The 9,520-nt window shown below is 39.0% G+C and overlaps 1 long non-coding RNA gene across 1 annotated transcript; it reads right to left on the bottom strand.

The window, feature by feature from the left end:
* Positions 1 to 801: 801 nt before the first annotated feature.
* LOC125784390 (uncharacterized) lies at positions 802 to 2,409 on the bottom strand. Its single transcript, XR_007427183.1, has 2 exons — positions 1,278 to 2,409; positions 802 to 1,133 (listed from the first exon to the last, which is right to left on the bottom strand). It is a non-coding gene; the product is annotated as an uncharacterized LOC125784390 (long non-coding RNA).
* Positions 2,410 to 9,520: the final 7,111 nt, after the last annotated feature.

Here is a 9,520-nt window from a genome sequence, read left to right as displayed (position 1 = left end):
CAGGGAAAAAAAACCCAAAACATTAATATCTAGAATGAAGTTCCAATAACAATAATATCCAAGATAAAGTTTTAATTACATTAATATCCCGAATAAAGGTATAGTTACATTAATATCCAGGATAAAGTCTTAAAAAACATTAACGTCTAAAATGAAGTTCTAAATACATTAATATCCATGATAACATTTTAATTACATTAATATGTTGAATGAAATTCTAATAACATTAATATTCAGCATTAAGTTTTAATAACAAAAATATATATATATATTATTTGTATTTGTATTCTTTGTTTAGTGGTTACGAATGTAATTGTACTTGAGTCTGGTTCAGACATGTGTTTCAGTCACATGTCTACAGCACCACCATCTGACAGAAAAGAGGAACTGAACACACACTCCTGTTTTTAATACATTTTACATGAGTGAGTTTACATTAAAACTACACTGTAAAAATAACACAGTGGAACAAATATTAATAATTATTTGTTATTATTAATAATAAAATATAATAATAAATACAACAAAAATATAGCATGCTTAATAAATGTCTTATTTATTTGCAAATAAAAGTGTGAAATTTACCCAGACCCACTAGTTCAGATGTGACACTATAATAAGAATCATGTTAAGAGAGATTTAACTTGATTAAATTCAGAAAAAGAAAAAAAATCCTAATAAAAGGAGCTACACCTGCCTGTTACAATCCCACTGTATGTCCCAACATACTCTGGGGGGATTAAAAGTGTTGTACTGTAACAATGGTGAGGTGTGCATGACAAACAACCCAAAGAAGGACCATTATAGACTCTTACATGTAGTTTAATAAATCACAGGACCAAACTACAAAAAGACAAACATAGTAATGTTAAAGGGGGGGTGGGGGGCTGGAGGAGGGGCTAACATGGGGCTAACATGGACGGTACCAAAGAAAAGAAAATAATAAAACATTCTACACTAAGATTTACAAAGAAAATCCAGCCACCACAAATGAGTAAAAAAGAGAGCCGGGCCAACTTCCTGGAACAGCTTATATACAGATAGCCCACCCCCATTTGGACCAGCAGAGCTCTCTGATTGGCAGAATGGCAGAGGGTAATTGTGGGTCGATTTGGAATGACACTGCAATCCACCTATTAGAGAAAGACAGGCAAAGAAACAAAGGAAGACCAGGGAAAAGAGCAAAAAAAAAAAAACACAACACAAGAAAACAGCTACACAGAAGGTGTTTCACATGTAACACTGCCTCCAGCCGGCCTGACCAGAGTTCATCTCACCCGTTATAAGAGCCTCTTCCCTGGCCTGGTAATCGCATTCATCACTGGGGACAAAATAATCTGAATTAGTAACAGCGCTTTATAAAGAACACTGTCATAATTTCACTGTTTACACATTAAAAACTGAGTTACAGGTTAACCTATAGATAATCTTTCTAACAGCACCTGCAGGGTTCAGCTTAGCATGTTAGGGGTGTTAGCTTAGCATGCTAGGGGGTGTTAGCTTAGCATGCCAGCCGCATTTGGTACTCAGAAGCAGTGTTGCCAACTTAGCGACTTTGTCACTATATTTTGCGACTTTTTAGACCCTCTAGTGACTATTTTTAAGCGACTAGCGACAAATCTAGCGAGTTTTTGTGGTGTTATTGGAGACTTTTGCAGACTCTGAGAACACACATGCTCTTCAGTTACTGTCCTCAGCGTGAGCCCCGCCTCACAACACTCACAGTGGAGTCTCAGTCAGAGCAAAGCAAAGTCAAAGCTAAACATCTAGCTAGCTAGCTCATCATTGAACAACTGTCTATTATAAGTTTGAAATAAAAAAAGTAAAAAATGAAGTAACTCTACCTAAAAGTGTCTCTTTTAAGGTCAATTTGACAGTCCCAAGCCCGGATAAAGAGGATGGTTGAACGTAGAATAGCAGTTCCTGCTAACTGCTACTTTTATGCTAACATTTAACAAAACAGTGTAAAAATGATTTATACAAAGCATTAAAGTTATTAAGTTATTTTTAGAAGTGACTGCCTATTTCAAAGGCAAAATAAGTCGTTCATTTATTGAGAGTTAATTTGTAGTTCTAACATATTTAGGGTGTTTTTACTCACTTTTTCTCTCCCACAACCACGTGTATTATGCAAATTAGGCGATGGCGTCATTTCTTCTAGCAACTTTTAGGACAGCCAATAGGTACTTTCCTTAATGAGAATCAGCAAACCCGCTAAGCTAACGCTAGCTTCACCCCGTCAGGTCTTACTTTAAATAAAGTACAGGCAAAAACAACACAGGAAAACAACTTAAAACAGTGTAAAATGTACTAGTTTGATAAACACAGGCAGCAGTAAGGAGAAATACAGAAGAAAATGTCTTACATTTTTACAGAAACCCCTCCGCAGTGGATCAATCTTAAGTTTATATAAATCAATATCGGATCATTCAAACGAAAATCGATTTGAATCAAGAAATCATTTTTTAAAAACACCCCTATTGTAAACTACTTTAAATGGCATTTTTAAATTAATTTTACCATTTTAAAATGGCTAACTGATAAACAATTATATACTATTAAATAAAACAATGTTGTTATCATACATTTCATATGATTTTCAACATTTTAAAACATTTATTTAGTATATAAGTAGTACGGATTTTGTAAACCCTTTATTTTTATATTTATTAAAACACACATTTTTTTTTTAATTCTTAGCTGCCTGTTTGAGCTGGTGTTAGCTAGCTAGCAATATTACTACACCAACATTACTACACCAGCTTATGAGTATATCACCTAAAGGTTGACAGATAATAAAATTGAAAGGTCTCATTCCATCGTTTTAAAATATCTAATCGTGGTCTCTATTTTTTTTAAGTGTTCCAGTGTTTCTGTATATTTCTGCTCATGCTCATGAATATTCACTAATGCAAACATATCGCCTCTGATTGGCTAACAGCACTGCAGCAGAGAACGCCTACCTGCTTTTCCCAACAGTCAATTTTGCAGCTCTAAAACTTAAAGGACAAAATGTTTTCAGAGATACAACTTATAGTTATAAAGATATAGCACTGAGTGCTAGGTAAAGTTAACCCTTAAACAGGGTGGCACCGCTCTCCCCGCTTTTTTTATTTATTTTTTTTATATATTTTATTTTATTGAATTTTTTCAAAGTCAGATAGAGGACATACATATCCAACCCAGATCCAATCCACAGAAAACAGTCAAAACAGTCTCAAGAAGAAGAAGAAAACGAAGGGAAAAAAAGTAAAATAAAATAAACAACTAAAGGGATGGGGGGGGGGGGGGCAATGAAATAAGAAAAAAAAAGGGAAGGGAAAATGGGGGAATGCCGAGTGGGCTTCAGCTATAGTTCCCTAATTCTTCAGGTTCTCTAAGGTGGTAAATTATGGGATCCCAGAATTTAATAATTCGGACCCGAGCATGAGGCTTCCGGGTATGTAATCTCTCCATTGAAATAAAGCTGTACATTTCCGAGAGCCAGCTTTTGAAAGAAGGAGCAGAAGATGATTTCCAATGAAGGAAAATCAGCTTCTTAGCCACCACCATGGTGGCCATCACTATACGTTGAACTCTATATGGAAATCTGGATAGAAAAGTCGAGCAGCCACAGATTATGAGGATAGGGTCAGGTTCTAGGGGGATGTTCAGCACTTTTGAAAGCCACGCAAAAATGTTACTCCAAAAAGGCTGTAAGGCTGGGCATGTGATTAACAAGTGAGTGAGAGTGCCTTTTTCTATGGAACATTTTTCACACAGTGGCGAGATATTAGGAAAGATTTTATGAAGTCTAGTTTTGGAGTAATGTAGTCGATGTAGAATTTTAAATTGGATCAACCTATATCGTGAGTTTACAGAGCAGTCTAAAATTCTACAGAGACTTTCTTCCCATATCTCTTTAGATATTTTTTTGTCTAATTCTTTGCCCCAGGCCTCCCTAAAATGATCAGAATCAGGGGTAAGTTTTAGAGACGAGATACAGTGCGATATTCGTTGTTTGGCTGATGGGTCTGAATTAAAAAAGCGGAATAAAGCATGCTCCTGTGGTTTGATGTTAAATCCACGAGGGCTGTCTTCGTGTAATGTCTCAATTGCAAATATCGGAAGAAATGGGGTCGTGGCATATTGTATTGTTCCCTCAGAGTATTAAATGACATAAAGCAGCCATCCTGATATAGGTCGCCCAAGGAAGCCAATCCTTGGCTTTCAAGATCAAGAAAAAACTTATCAGTTTTAGCAGGAATAAATTCATGATTGAATGTAATAGGAGTATGTATGGAATTTGGTGGGGCCTTTGTAGCTAGCTTAATTTGGTTTAGTATTTTTAACGAGTTTTTAATTATGTAATTATCTTTTGTGGCAATTTTACCAGATGACAGTTTTGTATATAGAAATGAAGGTAAGGAGGTCAGAGGAGAGCAACTGGCCTCCACCTTGAGCCACAACGGTGTGCGTCCCGAAGCAAGACCAGAATGGGAACCGAGCTGCCAGAATGAAACAGCTCTGGCATTAGCTGCACAATAATAATGTTTAAAATTAGGTAAATTCAAGCCTCCATCTACAGCACTTTTTTGTAAGTGAATCTTAGAGATGCGTGGGGTTTTTTGGGCCCAGATGAAAGAGGATACAGAAGCATCGATTAACCCAAACCAGGAGTCAGGGAGGGAGAAAGGAAGGTTTTGAAAAAGATATAAGAATCGGGGGAGAACGATCATTTTAATAGCATTAATTCTTCCAATCATTGAAAGTGGGAGTAACTTCCATCTTTCTATTTCCCTTTTAAGCTTATCTATAGCAGCCTCATAATTTAATTTAATGGTGAGTTTAGGATCTTTAGATATTTTAAGGCCAAGTAACGGAGAAAGAGGATCGGAGAAAGAGGATCTCCCTGTCTGACCCCGCGTTGAAGTAAGAAGGGGGTGGATCGATCAGAGTTTGTTAAAATAGAAGAACAGGGATTTAAATACAGAGCCCTGACCAGGCTAATAAAGGCATTGCCAAATCCAAATTTATTTAGCGTATAAAACATATAGGGCCATTCAACCTGGTCAAAAGCCTTTTGGGCATCCAGAGAAATAATAGCTGCTGGGGTTTCATTTTGTTGTGCAGAGAGAATAGTATTAAGAAGCAGGCGCACATTACAAAAAGAAAACCTTCCAGGGATAAATCCGTTCTGATCTGGGTGAATTATCTCTATATTTTCTACTATCTACTATTTTTGAAATAATCTTTTGATCTACATTCAGCAGCGCAATTGGTCTATAGGAGGCGGGATCTGTGTTGATTTTTCCTTTCTTTAATATTAACGAGATATTTGCCTGATATAATGAGTCAGGGAACTTATTATTAGCAATCGAATCATGGACCATCCTAAGTAATAGAGGAGTAAGTTTCGTAGCGAAGGCTTTATAAAACTCATATCCGAATGCATCTGGTCCAGTAGCTTTGCCCGATGGGAAGCTATCTATTGCTTCTTGGATTTCAGATACATTGATTGGCAAATCTAGAGCTTCTCTAGCAGAATCAGAGAGCTTAGGTATATCTAAATTATCAAAAAAAGAGTCCAAGTCAGGTTCGGAGGCTGTAAATCTTGAGGTATATAAATCTGCATAATATTCTCTAAATCTATTATTAATCTCTCGATGACTGGTAAGCAGGTGGCCAGAGGTAGATTTAATTTCATGAATTGCTTGGTTGGCCCTGACCTCCCTAAGTTGTCTAGCCAGGAGGCCTTCTGGTTTTTCACCAAGTTCAAAATGTTTCCTCTTAAGTTTAAGAAGGAGGTTTTCGACTCTTTGGTTGAGAATATTATTGTATTCATGTTTATGTTGTAAAATTGTATTATAAACTGTCGTGGAAGGAGTGAGTTTATTGTTTTTTTCTAAGGCTATTATGATATTTTCCAGTTCTAGCAGGAAAACTCTAGAAACAAAGTGCAGCAGAAAGATTTAATCCCAATAAACACGTATGACAATTAGTAATAGTGAATATAGTGTATATAGAGTCTTTGGCGAAAGCCCCGTCGAAGCCCAGGTCCGCAGCGTCTGGAACCTCGCAGATCCTGCCGTACTTGTACGGCGGGGGCGGAGCCTATCCCCTGGGCAACCGGCGGGACCGAACTGGAGGCGGTGGGGAAGGAGGAGGGTGAAAACGTATGTCAGCGTCTGCAAGCAGGGGAGAACAGGTATGAGGGAGGTCTTTTAAGGACAGGTGGGAGTTGGTGATTGGCTGAGAAAAGTGGCGTGATTTCGAGTTTCCCGCTAGAACCTACGCGGAGCTTTCAGTTCTATAAGACGTTTGTCTGATTCCTTCTTTTTTGAGGCCTCAAACAATATGATATGACCTCTGGTCACTACTTTAAAGGTTTCCCAAAGAACAGTATCTGAGACATCCTTTTTGTCATTAAATTCTAGAAATTCAGAAATTTTAACATCCAAATATTTGACGAAGGCAGTATCTGAGAGAAGATTAGGGTTAAATTTCCAATTGTATGAAGGTCTGTTAATTAAGTTACATATCGTAAGGGTGACTGGACTATGGTCAGAGATAAGGATGGGATGGTATTCGGTGGAACCCACTTTTGGGACCACCTCTGATGAGACCAGGAAAAAGTCAATCCGAGAGAAGGAGTTATGTACAGGAGAGTAAAATGAGTAATCTTTATTAGTTGGATGTTGAAGTCTCCAAATATCCACTAAATTTGAGGACTTGAGCAAAGAGTTTAAGACCTGAGTTGATGTAAGTATTGTTGATGACTTGGCTGACAGTCTGTCTAGGTGTGGATCTAAGCAACAATTAAAATCACCACCTATAATGATATTGTCCGACGAGTTGAATGGAATAATGTTGAAGAGATTTCGAAAAAAGTCCGGGTTGTCATAGTTCGGACCATAAACATTGACTAAAGTTAGGGGATAGGAGTTAATTTTGCCGGATACGATAATATATCGTCCATGCGAGTCAGCTATCATATTCTTTAGTTGGAATGGAATATTCTTGCGGAAAAGAATCGCTACCCCGCGAGCCTTAGAGGAGAATGTGGTTTGGAAAGTTTGGGATATCCACTGTGTTCTTAGTTTGACTTGATGGGAAGCATTTATATGAGTCTCCTGAAGAAATATTATGTCCGCCTTAATTTTTTTTAAATGTGTGAAAATTTTGCCCCGTTTCAGGGGATGATTAATCCCTCGGACGTTCCAGGACGCCAATGTAATATTGGTAAGATTCATATTATGCGGGAGTACCATCCAAAACAAAAGCGGAAAGATGCAAGAGCCACCCGGAAAGGGAAGAAAATAAATAAGAAGGGGGAAAAATATATATAAAATAAAAAAAAATTCTTGAGGAACAATGACTAAACACCTCACAAAACACACCCTCCCTCCCAAACCCACCCCCAACGCAGACCTATTTCCACCCTGGAAATGTCTAAATATCCCCATATATAGTGGGAAAGCAACGGCTACGAAAAAACACACTCTATACGTAATTAAAGGGAAGGGGTGTCCCCAGACCAGGAAAGAATCATTGTGGAAAAAAAAAAAAAAACATACAAACAATCAGAAATCAATTGGTTTTAGAGTCTACACAAAGGAGGGTACAAAAGTTTGTATTACCTCAATTATGGATTGACCTTATCAAACGTTAAATACCCCTTCCCTTGCGCATGTAATTGTGGTTAACTCTAAAAAGTCTTTAAGACTTCAGAAAGTCAAAAAAAAAAAAAAAAAAAAAAGAAGAGTGATCTTGAAGTTAGTTAGGTATTGCGGCCAGTATCACTGCAAATCAACACAGTTTGTCAGTCATACCATGGAGGTACCCGACGCCGACCAACACAACAATGTAAGAGCAGTAGATTACGTCATCAGTCCTCCTTGCGCCTTGTGGAATTGATCGACTCCACGAAAACCCTGGCTCCTGACGGCTCTAGGAAGGTGTGGAGCTGATTATCAAAGGTTACCTGTAACGGTGCAGGGAAGCGAAGAGAGTGTGTGATCTTCATTTCTCTCAGAACTCCCAGCGTCTCTGCAAATTGCCTTCTCTTTTCAATTACCGTGCTGGTGTAATCCGGGAAAATTAGGATTTTATGTCCTTGAAACTGAAGTTGGCCAGTGGATCTCCGAAGTTGTAGAATTTTTTCCTTGGCCTGGAAAAGGTGTATCCGCGCAATGATGGGTCGGGGTCTGGCACCATCCGGCGGGCGTGGACGCAGCGATCGGTGGGCCCGGTCCACCAGGAGGGGGGATTCGAAATTACTTTCACCGAGAAGCTTGGGTAGAAGACCAGCCACGAAATCAGTGACTCGAGGTCCCTCGCTCCCCTCAGGTACACCGATAATGCGGATATTATTCCTTCTCGATCGGCTTTCCAAATCATCCAGTTTCAGCATGATCTTGGCGTTGACTCTTTCCAGCTCTGCAACAGCGGATTCGAGCGAGTCGATACGAGAGTCATGCGCCGAAACAGACGTTAAGGTGAGTTCCAGGCTGCCCAAACGGGAGGAAATGCTCTCTAGGGGACTCCGGAGCGAATCAAACAATTTCTTTGCCCACAATGGCGGGGAGTCGGGTTCAGACTCGCTGAGCTCCGGAGCACCGCGTGGCGGGGTAAGTGAGTGCGCCGGGGAGCGGTTCCCAGAGTCCTTGGGAGTTTTAGCTGTTTTTGGCGGCATCTTGTCAATTGTCGGCCCCAAAATGAATTCAAGTTGTGCTAGAAGTCTTTAGCCGTCGAGTAACCATAAAATAACCAAAATAAAGAAGTAAAAAATCTAATTAAATAGCAATGGTCAGGAGACCCCGATTAACTCACGTCTACACCATTGTGTGCTCGCTAGCGCCCCCCCCTCTCCCCGCTTTGACTGGTGTTCTTTCGAATTGTGCTCCCTTGTCAAGCCGTGCTTCCCTAGTGTATATTTAACATCTCTGTAAAACGTGAAATCAACCGGAGATCCAATTTAAACCTGTTGTTACTTATACAAGCTAATGTTAAATAGCTGGTGTAAACAGTGCTGTAAGCTCTTTAGCTGACAAGACAGTGTCGGCTCTGCTGCAGCCCGACTTCAGCGCTGTCTGTGGGCAGTCCTGAGCCAAGTTGGGCAAGGCCATGAACTCTATTTCACATTGAACTGTGTTCTCTGGAATGATGGTGCTCCATCCAGTCCTTTTGTGTTGTGATAGTTTGATGAGTTGGGGATAAGGTGAGATGGTGATCAACCAACATCCTGGCATTACTAGCATTCCTTTTGCTAAATGCAATCAAATCTTCAAAGCAAAGCTCCAAAATCTAGTAGAAAGCCTTCTCTGTATAGTAGAGACAGTTACTCCAACAAAAGCAAGAGTGAACCATATTTTTTAATACCCTTAATTTCTGAAGGAATAATGAATCATCAGGTGTCTCAATTCTTTTGTTCATATAACTTTAAGACCTATTCTTAAATCTGTAACAAATGATAATTAGTTGCATTAAGATCGTTTCATAGTTTACATTTTAAATGAATGAAAGAATCATCTCACATGGA

This window comes from Astyanax mexicanus, chromosome 19 (genome assembly GCF_023375975.1).
Source record: "Astyanax mexicanus isolate ESR-SI-001 chromosome 19, AstMex3_surface, whole genome shotgun sequence".
In the NCBI taxonomy this organism is placed as follows: Eukaryota; Metazoa; Chordata; class Actinopteri; order Characiformes; family Acestrorhamphidae; genus Astyanax; species Astyanax mexicanus.
Note: the sequence above shows the minus strand (reverse complement) of the source record. Positions and strands in the feature narration are given on the sequence as shown.